Raw genomic sequence first — 21,796 nt, forward strand, 5'->3', positions numbered from 1 at the left:
CCCGGTAAGAAGTTACCAAAGTAGTTCAGGAGTCCCAGAAACAATCGCAGCTCTGTCACGTGCTGTGGCCTCGGTGCATTCTCAATTGCCTCCGTCTTCGCGTTGGTGGGCCTGATGCCGTCCGCCGCAATCCTCGTTCCCAGGAACTCCACTTCAGGCGCCAGGAAATGCACTTCGAGCATTTAAACCTGAGCCCCACGAGGCTGAGTCGACTAAGAACCTCTTCCAGGTTTTGCAGATGCTCGACTGTGTTCTGCCCTGTGACCAAGATTTCGTCCTGGAAGACCACGGTGTGCGGGACCGACTTCAGTAAACTTTCCATGTTTCTCTGGAATATCGCCGCCGCTGATCGGATTCCAAACGGGCATTTGTTATAAACAAAAGACCTTTGTGCGTGTTGATGCAGGTGAGGGCCTTCGATGATTCCTCCAGTTCCTGTGTCATGTAGGCCGAAGTCAGATCCAGCTTCGTGATCGCCTTTCCTCCCGCCAGCGTTGCAAAGAGGTTGTTGGCCTTTGGTAGTGGGTATTGGTCCTGCAGGGAGAAACGATTGAGTTACTTTGTAATCGCCACAGATTCTGATGGTGCCATCTCCCTTGAGGACTGGGACGATAGGACTGGCCCACTCATTGAACTCGATTGGTGAAATGATACCCTCTCATTGCAGCCAGTCTAGCTCGATCTCTACCCTTTCTCTCATCATGTATGGTACTGCTCTCGCCTTTTGATGGATGGGTCCCACCCCGGAATTAGGTGGATCTGCACTTTTGCTCTTTGGAATTTCCCGATGTCTGGTTTGAACAACGAAGGAAATTTGTTTAAGACCTGTGCACACGAAGTGTTGTCAGTGGGCAATAGCACTCGGACGTCGACCCAGTTCCAGCGTATCTTTCCCAGCCAGCTCCTACCGAGCAGCGTGCGACCATTGTCCTGTACCACCCAGAGTGGTAGCTTGTGCACCGCTCCATCGTAGGAGACCTTTACGGTAGCACTGCTGATTACAGGTATCAGTTGTTTCATGTAAGTTCTTAGTTTCATGCAAACTGGAGTTAAGACTAGCCTTGAGGCCTTGTTGCACCACAACCTTTCGAAAATCTTTTTGCCCATGCTGGACTGGCTCGCGCCCGTGTCCAGCTCCATTGACATCGGGAGTCCATTTAGTTCAACCTTCAGCATTATCGGGGGACAATTCGTGGTAAATGTGTGCACCCCATGTATCTCTGCTTTCTTGATCTGAGGCTCTGGTTCGTCGTGATTCTCCATGGATCTCTCCTCCTCTGCAACATGGTGGTTTGCAGGTTTAACAGGCTTTGCAGCTCACCTGCACACTCGCTGGAGATATCCCATTGTTCCACAGCCCTTGCCAATGTACTCTTTGAATCGGCATGAATGGAAACGATGATCACCCCTGCAGCACCAACAAGGTGTTAATGGCTGTGCATTCATCACCCTTGATGGTGGACTCTGAGACATCTGCGGACGTGTAGCTGCAAGTATGTGCGACCTGCACTGTACATTCCAATTCGAAAACAACATCACTTTGTTCACAGCTCTTGTAGCAGCACTTGTGTGCTGAGAGATTTGCTTCCTATTGTCACTGGTGGCAATGAATGCCTGGGCTATTGCTATGGTCTTACTCAAGGTTGGGATCTTTACAGTGAAAAGTTTGCAAAGTATGGTTTCATGGCAAATGCCAAGTACGAAAAAGTCTCTGAGCATGTGCTCCAAATGTCCTTCAAATTTGCAATGTCCTGCAAGGCGTCTTAGCTCAGCGACATAAATCGCCACTTGCTGGCCTTTAGACCTTTTGTCGGTGTAGAACTGGCACCTCACCATCAGCTTTCCTTCGGGTTCAAATGCTCTCGGACCAGTGTGCACAAATCGTCGTACAATTTCTCCATGGGTTTCGCTGGAGTGAGCAGATTCTTCATGAGGCCATATATTGGTGCCCCACAGACGGTGAGGAGGATCGCCCTTCGTTTGGCAGCGTTCTTTTCCCCATCTAGCTCATTGGCCACAATTATTGGTCGAGTTGCTCCACAAAAGTTTCCCAATCGTCTCTCTCTGAGAATTTCTCCAGGATGCCCACTGTTCTCTGCATCTTTGGTTTGCTATCTGTATCTCGTTGCCAGTTGTTGAGGATGGAGAAAGAGTCAGACTGAATACTGTGAGCTCAAAGTAAAGTGTGACCTTAGTCTTTTATTGCAGGTTTCCAGAGTGCCTCTCCAACCTGTGAAGCCTCCTTAAATATCTGTGTTCCCAAGGAATTATGGGATCCCTTGGGACTCCAGGGGATGAGCCCTCTTGTGGCTGTACATAGTAAATACATGTTTACATATATAACAACTCCTTTGAGCAGTAAGAATTAATTTTGTGTGCCGTCTGAAGCATTTGCGCCTGGTGTTAATTCTCAAACTGTTCTAAAGATACCGCCCATTCCGAGGTTATAATGAATTGCTAGCCCTTAATCTTCTTCTTTATCTTTAAAATGATAAAATTATAGAGTGACCCTTTAAATCAGTTTGTTTTCAAAAGGCACAACCTAGTATCCCAGGAAACCAGACTTATTGGGGCAAAATAACATTTAATGCAATTCCAGTGCAAAGGTCAGGAATTCCGAACACATCCAATTTATTACATTCTGCCTTATTAAGATTTTCAAATGAAGCTCTGGCTTCCTGAACCAAGCATTCATCCCATGAGAAATATATAATGTGCACAATGTGGGTGGGGCTAAACGCAGCTGATCTCCGCCCATACTTGTGAAATGCTATGAACCAATTATGTGTTTATAAGGAATGCAACTGACCTAAAAATCACCCATGCATCTTTTTGTACAAATGATTACCATAGCACATCTGGAGTTTATTAGCTTAAGAACCTTTTGACAGACTTAAAAATATAAAGCTTTATTTGTCGCCAGCTTTTTAAACATTATGCTGGAAATGTGTTCTCTAAAAAAAAAAAGAAAAAATCCAAGAGAGAACCAATGATTGTGGTGACCTCCATTTATTTACTTATTCAATTGGTTTATCAATGAAACAAAATAAGCATCATAAATGCAGACCAGGAGATTATTGTTCTTGCACCTAAACAATGGAAATAAATTGGTCCTCATTGCATCCTTTTTTTGGTGGGGAGGTGGTGGAATTTACGTTCGGGGGATCAATTTCAGTCGGTCTATTCTTGCACCTGATTTCCCCTGAACATGTGCCGCTGCCAAATTGGAAACAGGTGATTTCCAAATTTCCAGGCATCTAACTTAAACAGGCATTCAATACCTTGAATATGCAAATCATGGGCCTAACACTTGTTTTAGGACTCGCTCAAAATTAGTCATCAACTGGGCAGAGCATGCACTGTGTATGCTCAGCTCCACCTTCCCGTATCTACAGAGGCCTAACCAACAGTCACTAAAGGTAAGTGCCCCTCCTGGATCCCAAAATACTGTAAGCTTCTGCTGCCTGGGCTAGTCCCCCTCCCTCCGATTTGCCTCCCTCGACTTACCAGTGGCCCAGCTTAGCATCAGAACCAGCCGAATTTTCCAAGGTTCCAACAGATGAGCTGTATTGGGACGCCCAATTGCTATTTGCAACTCGCCAGTTTTATGCAGATGAGACCTGAGACTGAATTTTTACCGAGCCTTCGGCCAACTTCTTCTGGTGTGCATGGTGTGATGCTCATTTTGTGCCAGTTTCTGGCACTATTCCAATTTTCTAGCAAATATAACAAAATTAGTGCATCTGTCAGCATGTATATTTTGGTAGAGATATTGAGAAAACCACCTCGAGGGGAAAAGGGTAAGACATATGGGGGGAGAAATTGGCCTCCTATGCGCGTCCCATTGGCACCTCAGTAGGACAATAATGGGGCATTAACAGCTTACTGACCGGGTGTGGTGAAATTACCTGGTACATTCATAATAAAGGATGAATCTGAGTACTGTGTACAATGAGCAAGTGTGACCTTAGCTCCTTTAATAGGACTCCAGAGTGCAGATACCTCGTGGGTGGCCTGCTTATATACCGTGCTCCCAAGGGATGTTGGGATCCCTTGGGACTCCAACAGGTAGGCCCTCTGATGGTAGTATGATACAGATTATAAGGGGTTAAATACATAACATCACTTCCCCGTGAAGTCAATAGTACACTTATTTACAAGGTGAGATGATCTGGGGCTTTTTGCTCCCTTGTCGATTGTCTCGGTACAAATGCGAGTGTGGGTGAGTTGGTTACTTCTTCACTGGGCTGCTGGGCAGCCGGCCTTGGATGGTGAGTTCGGCTTCGTGGTCAACCATGATGTCAGTTGCCACTTGTCTGTGTTGGAGGGTCAAAGTTGATGGTGTCTTCTTCAGTTAGTTCGTAGCTGTTGGTGAACCGCAATTGGATTTGGTCCAAATGTTTTCTGTACATTTGTCCATTGGCCAATTTAACCTGAAACACCCTACTCCTTTCCTTGGCTGTGACTGTGCCAGTGAGCCATTTGGGACCATGTCCATAATTGAGTACAAACATACGACCTTTGACTTCAATTTCGCGTGACAAATTTGCGCGGTCATGGTACACACTTTGTTGATGCCACCTGCCCTCCACGTGATCATGGAGATAATGGTGGACAAGAGAGAGCCTTGTTTTTAGCGCTCTTTTCATGAGCAGCTCGGCTGGGGGAATCCTGGTGAGTGAGTGGGGTCTGATGCAGTAGCTGAGCAGCACTCGGGACAACCGGGTCTACAGGGAGCCTTTCGACATACGTTTCAAGCTTTGCTTGATGGTCTGAACTGCCCGTTCTGCCTGGCCATTGGATGCGGGCTTGAACGGGGCAGATGTGACATGTTTGATCCCATTGCGGGTCATGAATTTCTTGAATTCAGCAATAGTGATGTTGTATATTAAATGTATGATAAGTACAATGGTGCACCACAGAGGGCGCTGTGGTGGGAGATCTGAAAGTACCTGCACGAGGCAGTATGAAAGACTGCCCACCACACCTGTGGAGCACTCTGGAGCTGTTCAATAAAGGACTAAGGTCACAGCAGTTAGATCAACACCAGACCGTGTGGAGTCAGTGATTTGTGTGCTACATACACCACATTGGCGACGAGGAAGCGGACGAACTCCACGCAACCACGGCTACTCTGGCCTCGCTAAAGGATTTTACGGTGGGCAATGATTGGGAGGCCTTTACAGAAAGGCTCGAGACCTACTTCACAGCAAACGACCTGACGGAGGACATGAACGCACTGAGAGAGAAGCGTAAGGCGATATTGCTTTCCAGTTGTGGCGATGAGGTTTATTGTCTCGTCAGGGATTTGCTGGCACCCGGAAGCACCAGGGACAAGTCATATGAGGAGCTGGTCGCACTCATTCATGACCAGTTGAAACCGAAGGAGAGCATCCTGACGGCCAGATACAAATTTTACCACCATTGCAGACCCGAGGGCCAGGATGTCACCAAATATGCTGCGGACCTCAAGAGACTCGCGGCGCCGTGTGATTTTGGGGCACACCTTGACGAGGCGTTGCGGGATGTTTTCGTCATGGGGATTGGCCAGGAGGGCCTCCTTCACAAGCTGCTAGCCATGGAACCCACAGTCACCCTGACAAAGGCCATCAACATCAGCCGGGCATATATGACCTCGATGTGCAGCACCAAGCAGATGATCCACACAGTCTCGAACCCGGCAGGCACTGTCCACAGGATAGCAGCCACCATGGACAAAACTGCAGAATGTGGCTCTGCCCGGGGCAGAGAGCACGGACCTCGGGGTCCTGGAACTCAGAGTCCGCTGAAGGGAGCCAATCAAGCAGGGCCATGCTGGTGCTGCGGAGGAAGCCATGGGGCTCACCGGTGCAGGTTTGCGGAGTATATGTGCAATACCTGCCACGTTAAAGGCCACCTTCAGCATATGTGTAAAAGAAATCGGATTCACCATGTGGCTGAGGAGATGGGGGATGATCTACTGTTCAGTGAGGAGCAGGCAGAAGAAGATGAGGTGCTGGGACTGTATACGTGCACTGACGATTCGCCCCCAGTGATAATGGAAGTAAAAATTGGAGTCCCATTGAGTATGGCAGTGGATACGGGATCGGGTCCGTCGTTGATGAGTCAGAGAACTTTTGAGAACTGTGGGGTAACCCGGTTGCACGACCCAAGCTGGTCCCGGTTACGGCAAAGCTGCGTACCTACGCCAAGGAACTGATACCTGTTCTCGGCAGAGCGGATGTGCAGGTATCTCACGGGGGCGAGACGCACGGTTTACCTTCATGAGTCATTGCAGGTGATGGGCCGACACTCCTCGGCAGAAGATGGATGGGAAAGGTTCGTGGGAGCTGGGAAGACTTCTTCACTCCCCCACAGACTGCTGCTCCCCGGGTTCCCAAAGAGCAGCGCCAACTGAGCTGGAGCTGCAGCAGCTCAGAGCTCCTGGCCCCAAGCAATCCTGCAGCCTCAGCCTCCACTCAAAGTTACAGGTGCTGGCCCATTGCTGGGGTGCGGGCCGGTGGGGCGCTGCGGGCGAGAAGCGGGAGGCCCATCGATGGCCGGCGGACCCACGCAGTGGAACAGTCGGGCGGCGGCAGCGGCCGCGATGGTAGTGGCCACGGAGGCAGCAGGAGAGGCGGCCACGGAGGCAGCAGGAGAGGCGGCCACGGAAGCAGCAGGAGAAGCGGCCATGGAGGCAGCAGGAGAAGCGGCCACGGAGGCAGCAGGAGAAGCGGCCACGGAGGCAGCGGGAGGGGCGGCCACGGAGGCAGAGGGAGAAGCGGCCATGGAGGCAGCAGGAGAGGCGGCCATGGAGGCAGCAGGAGAGGCGGCCATGGAGGCAGCAGGAGAAGCGGCCACGGAGGCAGCAGGAGAGGCGGCCATGGAGGCAGCAGGAGAAGCGGCCACGGAGGCAGCGGGAGGGGCGGCCACGGAGGCAGCAGGAGAGGCGGCCATGGAGGCAGCAGGAGAAGCGGCCACGGAGGCAGCGGGAGGGGCGGCCACGGAGGCAGCAGGAGAAGCGGCCACGGAGGCAGCAGGAGAGGCGGCCATGGAGGCAGCAGGAGAAGCGGCCACGGAGGCAGCAGGAGAGGCGGCCATGGAGGCAGCAGGAGAGGCGGCCACGGAGGCAGCAGGAGAGGCGGCCATGGAGGCAGCAGGAGAAGCGGCCACGGAGGCAGCGGGAGGGGCGGCCACGGAGGCAGCAGGAGAGGCGGCCATGGAGGCAGCAGGAGAAGCGGCCACGGAGGCAGCGGGAGAAGCGGCCACGGAGGCAGCGGGAGAAGCGGCCACGGAGGCAGCGGGAGAAGCGGCCACGGAGGCAGCGGGAGAAGCGGCCACGGAGGCAGAGGGAGAAGCGGCCACGGAGGCAGCAGGAGAAGCGGCCACGGAGGCAGCAGGAGAAGCGGCCATGGAGGCAGCAGGAGAAGCGGCCACGGAGGCAGCAGGAGGGGCGGCCACGGAGGCAGCAGGAGAGGCGGCCACGGAGGCAGCGGGAGGGGCGGCCACGGAGGCAGCAGGAGAAGCGGCCACGGAGGCAGCAGGAGAAGCGGCCACGGAGGCAGCAGGAGAAGCGGCCATGGAGGCAGCAGGAGAAGCGGCCATGGAGGCAGCAGGAGAAGCGGCCACGGAGGCAGCGGGAGGGGCGGCCACGGAGGCAGAGGGAGAAGCGGCCACGGAGGCAGCAGGAGAAGCGGCCACGGAGGCAGCGGGAGGGGCGGCCACGGAGGCAGCAGGAGAGGCGGCCACGGAGGCAGCAGGAGAAGCGGCCATGGAGGCAGCAGGAGAAGCGGCCACGGAGGCAGCAGGAGGGGCGGCCACGGAGGCAGCAGGAGAGGCGGCTATGGCGGGCGCGGCAGCAAGCAAACCGGCGCTGCTGCTGATGTTTTTGTTCCTCTTTCTGTTTAGTCTGGTGGCAGCAGCAGCGCCAGAGGAAGATGATCTTGGACAAATTGAGAAAACTTTATGCCATGTGACCTGGAACTAATTGATTCTGGCATCGGGTGCCTGAAACCTTCCTAAAAACACTGCAAAATTCCCTTTCCCTCCTTCCTTGTTTCTTCTTTTTCTTTCTAGGCCAGCAGAACACTTAAGATGGCGGCACCCAACAGAAGCCTCGTGGGAGCCACAAGATGGCGTCTTAAAAGGGAAATGCTCCCGGGAGTCTTAAAAGGGCCTCATACCACTGCGGTCCCCACATAAAGACTTTTGGACTTTTGTAAGGCTAGAGTGAGTCTAAGTGTGCTATGTGAATGTAGGATGATGGATTTATGACAAGAAATAATATGTTAATTCTGGGTGGTCACTGTGTTTAAAATAATGGACATGAAATGCGAATTACCACAAGAGTTAATATTTCAGTGCTGAATGGTCACTGTGTTTAAATTCAGGGATGTGGATCCGTGACCAACATTACCAATAGGCTAATGCGTTTTTCGATTTAGGGGATTCAAGCAATGGCTTTTTGAACTGGGGGGGCAATGATGTTGTGTACTAAATGTATGATAAGTACAATGGTGCACCACAGAGGGCGCTGTGGTGGGAGACCTGAAAGTACCTGCACGCGGCAGTATAAAAGGCTGCCCACCACACCTGTGGAGCACTCTGGAGCTGTTCAATAAAGGACTAAGGTCACAGCAGTTAGGTCAACACCAGACCGTGTGGAGTCAGTGATTTGTGTGCCACATATACGACAGGTGAAGCACGGCCCATTGATGCTGACTAGGACATCAGGCAGGCCGTGCATGGCAAACATGGCTGGTAGGTTTTCAATAGTGGCCGTGGACGTACCACAGACATTCTCGCACATTCAATCCATTTTGAGTAAGCGTCCACGTCAATCAAAAACATTTTGCCTAGCAATGGACCCGCATAGTCCACGTGGATCCTCGACCACAGTTTGAAGGGCCATGACGACAAACTTAGCGGTGCCTCTCTGGATGCATTGCTCAGCTGAGAGCAAGTGTTGCACTGGTTCATGCATGACTCTAAATTTGAATCGATGCCGAACCACCACTCATGGGATCTGGCTATGGCTTTCATCATTACTATGCCTGGGTGGGTGCTGGGCAGTTCACAAATGAATGTATCTCTGCCTTTCTTGGGCAAGACCAGGCAATTGGCCCACAACAGACAGTCCGCCTGCAGGGACATTTCATCTTTGCGCCTGTGGAACGGCTTAATCGCCTCCTGCATCTCCGCTGGGACGCTGGACCAGCTCCCATGAAGGACACAGTTTTTTTACCAAGGACAGTAAAGGATCCTAGCTGGTCCAGGTCTTAAACTGGCGGGCCGTTTTCGAATGCCTCCATTACCAAGAGCAAGTCCGCTGGCTGTGCCATTTCCACCCCGGTGGTGGGCAATGGTAGCTGACTGAGAGCATCTGTGCAGTTCTCTGTGCCCGGTCTGTGACGGATTACATAGTTGTATGCCGACAGCGTGAGCGCCCATCTTTGGATGTGGGCAGAGGCATTGGTGTTAATCCCTTTGCTCTCAGAGAACAGCAATATGAGCGGCTTGTGGTCAGTTTTAAGCTCAATCTTGAGGCCAAATAAGTACTAGTGCATTTTTTTTTTACCCCAGAGCCTCTTTTTCAATCATGCTGTAAGCCCTTTCGGCCTTGGGCAAACTCCTGGATTCATAAGCGACCGGTTGCGAAATCCCCGATTCGTTAGCCTGTTGTAACACACACCCGACCCCGTATGATGACGCATCGCAAGCTAGCACTAATCTTTTACAAGGGTTATACAGGACAAGCAGTTTGATTGAACTCAAAAGGTTTCTGGCTTTCTTAAAGGCAGCCTCTTGTCAATTCCCCCATACCCAGTGGGTCTCCCTTGTGCAGTAGTGCATGTAGGGGTTCTAGCAGGGTGCTTAACCCAGGTAGAAAATTACCAAAATAGTCAAGGAGGCCCAGGAATGACCGCAGCTCCGTCATGCTCTGTGGTTTCGGCGCATTCCTGATGGCCTCCGTCTTGGCGTCGGTGGGTCTGATGCCGTCTGCTGTGATTCTTCTTCTCAAGAACTTGACCTCCCATGCCAGGAAAACACACTTCGAGCGTTTCAACCTGAGCCCCATGCGATCCAACTGACTAAAAACCTCTTCCAGACTCTTCAAATGCTCAATGGTGTCCCGACCTGTAACCAGTATGTCGTCCTGGAAAACCACGGTGCGAGGAACTGACTTTAGCAGGCTCCCCATGTTCCGTTGGAAGATTGCCGCGGTCGACCGAATCCCGAACGGGCATAGATAAACAGACCTTTGTGTGTGTTGATGCAGGTAAGGTCTTTCAAAGACTCCTCCAGCTCCTGCATCATGTAGGCCGAGGTCAGGTCCAGCTTGGTGAATGTCTTCCCTCCAGCCAGGGTCGCAAATAGGTCGTCTGCCTTCGGTAGTGGGTACTGGTCCAGTAGTGAAAAACGGTTAATCGCTACTTTATAGTCCCCACAAATTCTAACCGTGCCGTCCTCTTTAAGTACCGGGACAATTGGACTAGCCCACTCGTTGAATTCCACCGGTGCGATGATGCCTTCTCGCTGCAGCCTGTCCAGCTCAATTTCCACTTTCTCACGCATCATGTACGGTACCGCCTGTGCCTTGTGGTGGATGGGTCGCGTACCAGGAACCAAATGGATCTGCACTTTCGCCCCCGAGAAGCTTCCAATGCTTGGCTCAAACAATGATGGGAACTTGCTCAGAACCTGGGCACATGAGGCGTCATCGACGGACGAAAGCGCTCGGATGTCATTCCAGTTCCAGCGGATTTTTCCCAGCCAACTTCTGCCAAACAATGTTGGGCCATCCCCTGGCACAATCCTCCGCGGGAGTTCATGTACTGCTCCGTCATAGAAGACTTTGACTTCTGCACTGCCAATTACAGCGATTAGTTCCTTGGTGTAAGTTCTTAGTTTGGTATGAATGGGGCTGAGCTTGGGCCTGTGTGCCTTTTTGCCCCACAGCCTGTGTGCCTTTTTGCCCCACAGCCTGTCGAAGGCCTTTTTACTCATAATACTGACTCGCACCCATGTCCAGTTCCACAGATACTGGAATTCCGTTCAGTTCAACTTTCAACATTATTGATGGACATTTCGTAATGAATGTGTGTACCCCGTACACTTCTGCCTCCTTGGTACGAGTCTCCAATTCAACCTGATCCACAGTGGATCGACTTCCCTCTGCAATGTGGTGATTTACAGGGTTTGCAGGGTTTGCAGCTCGCCTGCACATTCGCTGGAGGTGTCCCATTGTTCTGTAATCATTGCATGCATAGTGCTTGAAGCGGCATTGATGGGGCCGATGATCACCTCCGCAGTGCCAACAAGGTGTTAACTACCTCGCATTAATGATTGATGGCGGATTCTGGGTCATCTGAGGTGGCGTGTACATTCTGCCATGTATATTTCTGCTCGAAAACGACGTTATTTTATGCACAGTACTGGCCGAAACTTCTTTACTCTGCAAAATCTGTTTGGTGTTGTCGCTGGTGGACATAAATGCCTGGGCTATCGTTATGGCTTTACTTGGATTTGAAATTTCAACAGTCAACAGTTTGTGAAGGATTGTCTCATGGCCAATGCCCAGTATAAAAAAGTCTCTAAGCATTTGTTCTAGGAATCCCTCAAATTTGCAATGTCCTGCGAGGCGCCTTAGTTCGGAGACATAGCTTGCCACTTCCTGGCCCTCCGACCATTGACACGTGCAGAACCGATATCTCGCCATCAAAACGCTTTCCTTAGGATTTAGGTGCTCCCGGACCAGCATACACAGTTCTTTATAGGATTTCTCTGTTGGTTTTACCGGAGTTAGGAGATTCTTCATGGGGCCATAGGTTGTTGCCCCACAGACAGATAGGAGGATCGCCCTTCATTTGGCAGCGTTCTTATCCCCTTCCAGCTCGTTGGCCACAAAGTATTGGTCGAGTCTCTCCACGAAGGCCTCCCAATCGTTCCCCCTCTGAGAACTTCTCCAGGATACCAACTGTTCTTTGCATTTTCACACGGCTGTTTGTTACTTCGTCGCCAATTGGTACGCTCATAATAAATGATGAATCTGAGTACTGTGTACAATGAGCAAGTATGATCTTAGCTCCTTTAATAAGACTCCAGAGTGCAGGTGTCTCGGGGGTGGCCTGGTAATATACCTTGCTCCCAAGGGATGCTGGGATCCCTTGGGACTCCAACAGGTAGGCCCTCTGGTGGTAGTGTAATGCAGTTTACAAGGGGTTAAATACATACCATTACCGACGTCCACAAATTTGCATGGCAGGTTAGCGCTGGCGCTAAAACTTACCGCTTCAATCTCCTGCACCCCGGAGATCATAACAAAATCCAGCAACCTGTTATTGCCCCGGATCTTAAATTCGGTTCCACCCCCTGCAACATCACCGGGCTTCAACAACGGCAGCTGCAAGAGGCATTGTGACTTCGGCCGGCCACTTGGGCAGCGGTAATTGAAGGCAGTGGTGGTCAGGTAGGCCAAAAATTTATTATCACTCCAGTGTGTTGTTTTTTGAATATTTTCCGTCCCGCAATTGATCAGCCCTGCACTCTCTTAGAATGCTTAGGGCTGCTTTCTGCGGAGCGCAGGTGCCATCGCGGACAGTCATTACCTTGAAATGACCTCAGCATTGGCCCTTCTCTTTGAAGGAGGGAAGGAGCCTATGAATCCGGCAATGCTGCACGGGACATTGTGCAGCGCTCTGCTGCTACTGCCGCTCTTGCTCCGTTTAGCGCAGCAAGGGAAGTAGTAGCTCTTGATTTACCACCCCACCTCCCTCCTGGACTGTTAAACTGGAAGTTTGCATCGGATTCAATTGTGTAGAGCCTGGCAATACTTTTGTGCTCCCGCAATTTCTAGCCCCTGGTAGTTATTGTGTGTGAGGATGCATTTAAAGAAAGATAAAAGGAAGTCCAGCAATACTTAGGCAAAAGGATTGCAGCTACCAAATAAATTGTGAAAACATAAAAGATTATAATCAAAAGTCTAAAGGAGGCTTTATTCCGAGAACTAGGCCGGGAATAAATGTTAGAATCATAGAATGGTTACAGAACAGAAGAAGGCCATTCGGCCCGTCAAGCCTGTGCTGGCTCTTGGCAAGAGCACATCAGCTAGTCCCATTCCCCCGTCCTTTCCCCATAGTCCTGCAAATATTTTTCTTTTAGGCACTTAACTCCCTTTTGAAAGCCGTGATTGAGTCTGCTTCCACCATCCTTTCAAGCAGTGCATTCTAGATCCTAACCACTCGGCGTCTAAAATGTTTTTTTCTTATGTCGCCTTTGGTTCTTTAGCCAATCACCTTAAAACTGTGTCCTCTGGTTCTCGACCGTTCTGCCAATGGGAACAGTTTCTCGCTATCTACTATGTCTAGACCCCTCATGATTTTGAATGCCTCTATCAAATCTACTCCCAATCTTCTCTGCTATGAGGAGAACAACCCCAGCTTCTCCAGTCTATCCATGGAACAGAAATCACTCATCCCTGAAATCATTCTTGTAAATCTTTTCTGCACCCTCTTTAAGGCCTTCACATCCTTCTTAAAGTGTGGTGCCCAAAATTAGGCACAATACTCCAGTTGAGGCCAAACCAGTGTTCTTTACAGGTTCGTCATAATTTGTATGCTTTTGTTCTCTATACCTCTATTCGTGAAGTCCAGGATCCCATAAGCTTTTTTAACTGCTTTCTCAATGTGTCCTGTTACCTGCAACGAATTGTGCCCATATACCCCAGGTCTCTCTGTTCATGCACCTCCTTAAGGATTGTACCCTTTAGTTTATATTTCCTCTCCTCATTATTTCTACAAAACTTTTCTGCATTAAATTTCATCTGCTACGTGTCTGCCCATTCCACCAGCCTACGTCCTCTTGAAGCCTATCACTATCCTCCATCCTGTTCACTATACTTTCAAGTTTTGTGTCATCTGCAAATTTTGAAATTGTGCCCTGTACACCCACATCCAAGTCATTAATATATATCAAGAAAAGCAATGGTCCTAGCGCCGACCTGACCCCTGGGGAACACCATTGTATACCTTCCACCAGTCCAAAAAACAACCATTCACCACAACTCTGTTTCCTGTCACTTGGCCAATTTCGTATACATGCTGCCACTGTCCCTTTTATTCCATGGGCTTAAATTTTGCTGGCAAGCCTATTATGTGGCACTTTGTTGAACGTCTTTTGGAAATCGATGTACACCACGCCAACTGCATTGCCCTTATCAACCCTCTCTGTTACCTCATCAAAAAACTCAATCAAGTTGGTTAAACATGATTTGCCGATAACAAATTTGTGCTGGCTTTCCTTAATTAATCCATAATTGTCCAAGTGACTGTTAATTTTGTCCTTGATAACTGTTTCTAAAAGCTTCCCCACTATTGAGGTTAAACTATTGGCTTGTAGTTGCTGGGTTTATCTTTACACCCTTTTTTGAACAAGAGTGTAACATTGCAATTCTCCAGTCCTCTGGCACCATCCCCGTTTCTAAGGAGGTTTGGAAGATTATGGCCAGTACCTCCGCAATTTCTTCCTTCACTTCTCTCAGTGTTCAAAGATGCATCCCATCCGGTCTTGATGACTTATCTACTTTAAGTACAGCCAGCCTTTCTGGAACCTCATCTAGTAATCCCTCTAACCAGCCTTTCTAGTACCTATTAAATGATTTGATGTTGGCTGAGAGATCAAGTGAATAAAACTGTTCATAATAATAAATTCTGCTTCCAAACAATTTATGTCAGATGATGAAAAGTTCAGGGTACTGGAACCAAAATCTTCTGATGTAATGATGCTTCATCAACATAAGAAAAGTTTGAAAACATTCATGTCTTTATAGCCACATAATGACCGTGAATTTCTGGAGGATTCTTCTGCTGAAGAGCCCCTGCAGAAATTCCAGGCAGTTATGTCTGTGTAGAGGCAACATGGCTAAATGTACTATGATCTCAACAGTAATACCCAAAAAGAGCACAATGGGTTAAAAAATTGTGTCTTCAGCGCCATACGCCAGTCAGCATCAGCTGATGGTGGTTCCAGCGGTGCACACCATTTCTGGGATTCCGGTAGCATTGCCACTAAACTTGATCGCTGGGAACATCACAATCACGGAGATCATGACATCGGTGAGTGTGCAACATTCACTTGACGCCCGATCTCCCAATTTTGTTCTGGCCATTGCTGTTACTGGCTAGAGAAAGTGACAACAGATAGAGCTAGCGTGCAGCAGCAGGAAGCCGGCTCCAGTGACGATATTTAAAGGAATAATCACCAATCACTCGCACCTGACAGGGTTTTGCAATTTGAGTGGCTGTGTGCTACTTCCTGCAAACACAAGAGTTTTCTTCAGTTATTTCAAGATTAGTTGGTATCAGGGAATGTTCTGGCAAGTACAAAACTCCCTTATTATTTTTGAAACGCTTCAAACTACAACACTTGCTAAAAGTCAAGGGGGCTGCACTAGCAGCCAGGATCTACAGTGGAAGGATCGGAGGCAGCGAGAAAGTCGGAAACATGTGCGCAGAAGGAGGAGGAGGGCCATCTGGGCTCTCAACTGGAGCATTTATCTACTTAGGGTCTTCTGACAGCATTTCTACCTCCAATTAAGCGAGGAGCAGAGTATTAGGAGGCTTCACTTCATCAAAGAGGTGGTCGCAAAACTCTGCCACCTCCTGCAACCAGACCTCCCACTCAAACCAGGGTGACCACAGCTCTCCCAGTGACAGTCAAGGTCATCGGGGCTTCCAATGTTGGAGGTGGACTCCTCCGTGCTCCTTGATATTGCCAAGAAGTTTTCTGGCAGGCTTCCCATTGCACCTATCATTTCCGTGTGCATGTCCATCACCCTTCTTCTGAAGGCCTCCCCATCGAGGTCCTCATCTGAGTCCTGTGCAGCAGAACTCACGTGCAAACTCACTCTCGGAGGAGCTGGCCCCTGAGCTATACTTTCCCCCCTGGTCTTGCTGCAGCCCACTCGTGCCCGGTGCCCTACCCTGTGCAGATCCCGTTATTATATTAGTCTCTAAAGTACCCGCACTGCCAATATCCGAGCTGGTGTCTGCGAGTGAAAGATGTGTCTTCTTCCTCCTCTTCATCTCCCTTCTCGCTCTCTGCAATGCCCTCGGGGATAGGCTGCTTGGCTGTTTGCTGATTATGTGAAAGCAGAAAGACACAAGAGTCGGGTTATGGTGATTGGAGCAGGGGGAAGAGAGAAATGCATGCATATAGCCTGAGTAGCTTGAAAGGGAGAATAAATTGTGGGTTGTAGGATGTGAGAAGAAGAACTAGGAATGAATATACTATTGTTGTCCCCAAGAACATAAGAACATAAGAATTAGAAGTAGGAGTAGGCCATTCGGCCTGGCGAGCTTACTCCACCATTCAATAAGATCATGGCTGATCTCCTACCTCAACTCCACTTTCTTGCATGATTCCCATATCCCTTGATTCCCTTAATAGCCAAAAATCTATCAACAACAACTTGTATTTATATAGTGCCTTTAAACGTAATGAAACTAACCAAGGCACTTCACAGGAATATTATGCGATAAAAATTTGACACCGAGCTGCATAAGTAAAAATTAGCATAGGTGACCAAAAGCTTGATCAAAGAGGTATGTTTTAAGGAACGTCTTGGAGGAGGAAAGAGAGGTAGAGAGGCAGAGAGGTTTAGGCTGGGAGTTCCAGAGCTTGGAGCCAAGGCAACAGAAGGCATGGTGACCAATGGTTGAACGATTATAATCAGGGATACTCAGGAGGGCAGAATTAGAGGAGCGCAGGCATTTCGGGGGGTTGTGGAGCTGGAGGAGTTTACAGAGATAGGGAGGGGTGAGGCCATGGAGGGATCTGAAAATCAGGATGAGAATTTTGAAATTGAGGTGTTGCTCAACCGGAGGCCAATGTAGGTCAGCAAGCACAGGTGTGATGGGTGAACAGGATTTGATGTGAGTTAGGGCACAAGCAGACGATTTTTGGATCACCTCTAGTTTACATAGGGTAGAATGTGGAAGACCAGCCAGGAATGAGTTGGAATAGTCAAGCCTAGAGGTAATAAAGGCATGGATGAGAGCTTCAGCAGCAGATGAGCTGAGTCAAGGGCGGAGATGGGCGATGTTACAGAGGTGGAAATAGGCGATCTTAATTATGCTGCAGATATGTGGTTGAAAGCTAATTTTAGGGTCAAATATCAACACTAAAGTTGCAAACAATCTGGTTCAGCCTCAGACAAAAGTTCTCTGTCTTGAATATACTCAAAAACTGAGTCTCCACAGCCCTCTGCAGTAGAGAATTCCAAAGATTCACCAACCTCTGGGTGAAGACGTTTCTCTTCATCTCAGTCCTAAATGGCCACCCCCTTATTCTGAGACTGTGACCCTCTGGTTCTAGACTCAACCCAACCAGAGGAAACATCCTCCCTGCATCTACTCTGTAAGAATTTTGTATGTTTCAATGAGATCACCTCTCATTCTTCTAAACTCTAGAGAATATAGGCCTTGTCTACTCAATCTCTCCTCATAGGACAACCCCCCCATCCCAGGAATCAGTCTGGTGAATCTTTGTAGCATTTTGGTAGCAGGTGGGCTGAGGCGAGGCGGAGACGGGTGATGTTATTGAGTTGAAAATAAGATGATTTTGTGATGGAGAGGATAGCTGGTCAGAAGCTCAGCTCAGGGTCAAATAGGATGCTAAGGTGGTGAACAGACAGCTTGAACCTCAGACAATGGTTGGGAATGGGGATGGAATCAGTGGTGAATATACAGAGTTTGCGGTGAAGCCAAAGATGATGGGTTTAGTCTTCCCCATATTTAACTGGAGGAAATTGTGGCTCATCTATGACCAGATTTTGGATAAGTAGGCTGACAGCACTGAGACAGTGGAGGGGCCGAGAGAGCTGGTGGGCGATGGAGCTGGGCTTCGTCAGCATACATGTGGAACCTGATGCCGTGTCTTCTGATGATGTCGAGGAGCAACATGTAGATGAGAATGAGGAGGGAACCAAGGGTAGATCATTGGGGGACTCCAGGAGTAATGATGCAGGAGCAAGAAAAGAAGCCATTGCTGATGACACTCTGGCTACCATTGGATGGGTAAGAGTGGAACCAAGTGAGGGCATTCTCACTGAGACAGACAATGGCGGCGTTGGAGATGGATGGTGTCGTCGATGGTGTCAAAAGTTGCAGAGAGGGCAAGAACATAAGAACATAAGAAATAGGAGCAGGAGTAGGCCATTTGGCCCCTCAAGCCTACTCCACCATTCACTGAGATCATGGCTGATCTTCTACCTCCACTCCACTTTCCTGCACTATCCCCATATTCCTTGATTATCTCAATATCCAAAAATCTATTGATTTCTGTCTTGAATATACTCAATGATTGAGCCTCCACAGCCCTCTGGGGTAGAGAATTCCAAAGATTCACCACCCTCTGAGTGAAGAAATTTCTCCTCATCTCAGTCCTTAATGGCTGACCCCTTATTCTGAGACTGTGACCCCTGGTTCTAGACTCCCCAGCCAGAGGAAACATCCTCCCTGCATCCTACCCTGTCAAGCCCTGTAAGAATTGTGTATGTTTCAATGAGATCACCTCTCATTCTTCTAAACTCTAGAGAATATAGGCCTAGTCTACTCAATCTCACCTCATAGGACAATCCCTCCATCCCAGAAATCAGTCTGGTAAACCTTCGTAGCACTCTCTCTATGGCAAATATATCCTTCCTTAGGTAAGGTGACCAAAACTGTATACAATACTCCAGGCCCGGTTTCACCAGGACCCTATATAATTGGGTAATCCTTGCCACTGGACCAAGGCCTAGTTCTGTCAAGCCCATGTGGTGGCTGGTATGCAATGTCCACCTCACGTTAAAAAAATCCATGCACAGACATCTTCCACCCTTGAGGGTGTAGTTCGGGTTCTTCATTCGAAACACCTGTGAACTTATCCTTTTTTTTGGTGTGGAAGCAAGTCATTCTCGTTTCGAGGGACTGCCTATGATGATAATGATATAATTGCAGTAAGACCTCTTTACTCTTATACTCAAATCCTCTTGTAATAAAGGCCATCATACCATTCGATTCCTAATTGCTTGCTGTACCTGCATGTTAACTTTCAGTGATTTGTGTACAAGGGCACACAGATCCCTCTGAACACCAACATTTCCCAATCTCTCACCATTTAAAAAATACTCTGCTTTTCTATTTTTCCTACCAAACTTCACATGGATAACTTCACATTTCTTCACATTATATCCCATTTGCCTTGTTGTTGCCCACTCACTTAGTCTGCCTATATCCTCTTGAAGCCCCTTTGCATCCACCTCACAACTTACATCCCTACCTAGCTTTGTATCATCAGCAAATTTGGATATATTACATTTGGTCCCCTCATCCAAATCATTGATATAGCTTGTGACGAGCTGGGGCCCAAGCACCGATCCTTGCGGCAGCCCACTAGTTACAACCTGTCAACCCGAAAATGACCCGTTTATTCCTACTCTCTGTTTTCTGTCCATTAACCAATCCTCAATCCATGCTAGCATATTACGATTGAGTCCTAATTATGTTTTTATGTTTAATAACCTCTTGTGTGGCAGCTTATAGGATGCCTTCTGAAAATCCAAATATACCACATCCACTGGCTCCCCCTTATCTATTCTACTAGTTACAACCTCAAAAAACTCTTCAGTTTTGTCAAACATGACTTCCCTTTCAAAAATCGGTGCTGGCTCTGCCCAACCCTATTATTATTTTTGAAGTGCCCTGTTGCCACATCCTTAATAATAGATTCCAGCATTTTCCCTACTACTGTCAGACTAACTGGTTTGTAATGACCCATTTTCTCTCTCCCTCCTTTCTTAAATAGCGGGGTTACATTAGCTACCTTCCAATTTGTGGAAACCATTCTAGAATCTATAGAATTTTGGAAGATGACAACCAATGCATCCACTACCTCTGTAGCCACCTCTTTCAAAACCCTAGGATGTAGGCCATCAGGTCATGGGGATTTATTGGCTTTCTGCCCCATTAATTTCTCCAGTGCTATCTTTTTACTAATATTAATTTCTTTCAGTTCCTCATTCTTGCTAGACCCATGCTTCTCCACTATTTCCGGGAGGTTTTTTGCATCTTCTTCCATGAAGGCAGACATAAAGTATGTGTTTAATTTCTCTGCCATTTCTCTATTCCCCATTATAATTTCTCCAACCTCAGCCTGTAGAGGACCCACATTAACTTTTGTTAATCTTTTCCTTTTTACATATCTGTAGAAGCTTTTACAGTCTGTTTTCAGGAGCTAGATTTTACACTTTTGTGCAGATCGCCCAAAAATGGGCATTATTTCCGGCGTGGGTGGTAAATATGGGTTTTCATATCGCCAGATTGTCACCCATTTTCAAAGTCCCTGGTCTCCATTTTACCGTGAACAATCTGAAATGAGCGTTAGCATTAAATCTCTCTGACCTTCTGCCGTAAAGTATCACCATCCTTAGCATGGCAATGCTCGTTTCCCTTGATTCAGGAGGTCAAGGGTCATCATTACATGCACATCAGAGGAGACAGAGAGAGAGGGAGCAGAGAGGGAGTGAAGGCGTGTGTGGGTGTGGTGTGGGTACTTGTTTGGCTGTTTTGAGTGGTAAGAGGGAGAGTTTTGAAATTTATAGCAAATTGTGAGAAAATAGTTAGCTGTTACCTGCCAGATATTTTCACAACTTTGCTGCCTATAATGGAGGGAGTGGAGGAGGTGACACAGCTCGCTGTGGAGACTGACACTGGCGAGAGCAGTGAGCTGGGAGAGGAACAATTGGGAGGAGGAAAGACAGCGAGGAGGTTCTCAGACATGGCTAATGCCTCCCTCATGCAGGAGGTCGAGTCACGCTGGGGTGATTTGACACAGGGAGGGAGTGGGAAGCCCACCCCAAAGGACTATCAGAATATATGGGCCGAGATAGCAGAGGTGGTCTCGTCGGTGACCAACGAGGAGCGTGAGGGTAACCAATGCTAAAAGTGATGGAACGACCTTGTCGGATCCACAAGAGTAAGTATTACATTTATTTAGATGCACTTATATATTTAAATAATTTGATTTGTAAGAGTCATGGGTGACTATAATCAGATGTGAGGTCTTTCACTTTTACCGGAATGTTTTACTCAAAGCTTGTGGTCACGGTGCACGTCTTTAGGTAAAGAATGATCATTATCATAATAATCATGATTACATCTGTCGGTTATGTGTTGTATCAGTCTCTGTGACAGTACCTAGCAATGGTCTCACGCAATGATCTCATGGCATGTCATCCTGTGACCTTTTACAGAAGAAGCTATCGAGAAATAGGGCCAAGCAGAGGCGAACAGGTGGAAGGCCACCGGTCATCAGCGACCTCACTGACATGGAGGAGTGGGTGCTCGCACGAGTGGGGACCCACCCCCGGGTGGCCACGCAGGCAGCTGCAGACCCTGAAGTGATGCCACGTGAGTAAAGTATACACCATTGCGTGATGTAAAGTCAATAGATGCCACACCCACTCATAACCGAACAATAATATATGATAGATGATCTCTAAAAGTGTCCTATAAATAATGCTCATGAGAATCATTGCAATGCAGAGTGTGTTGATGGGCATGAAATGTTATGTCTGCGATGATTTTGATAGCAGTGGTGCTTTTGTCGTGCATATGCTGTGTGTAGCGCTGGGCTCACCTTGTGACCCTAGCACCCCCTTCTCCTCAAATAAACTCATTTGTGTTTTACAACTCAGCCAGCAGCGCGTCCCCAGGCAAGACCACAGAGGCCAGAAGGTGGGGGCGCGGGGTTGGCCTCGCCGGACGATCCTACATCT

Source organism: Pristiophorus japonicus, chromosome 5 (assembly GCF_044704955.1).
Source record: "Pristiophorus japonicus isolate sPriJap1 chromosome 5, sPriJap1.hap1, whole genome shotgun sequence".
Lineage (NCBI taxonomy): Eukaryota > Metazoa > Chordata > Chondrichthyes > Pristiophoridae > Pristiophorus > Pristiophorus japonicus.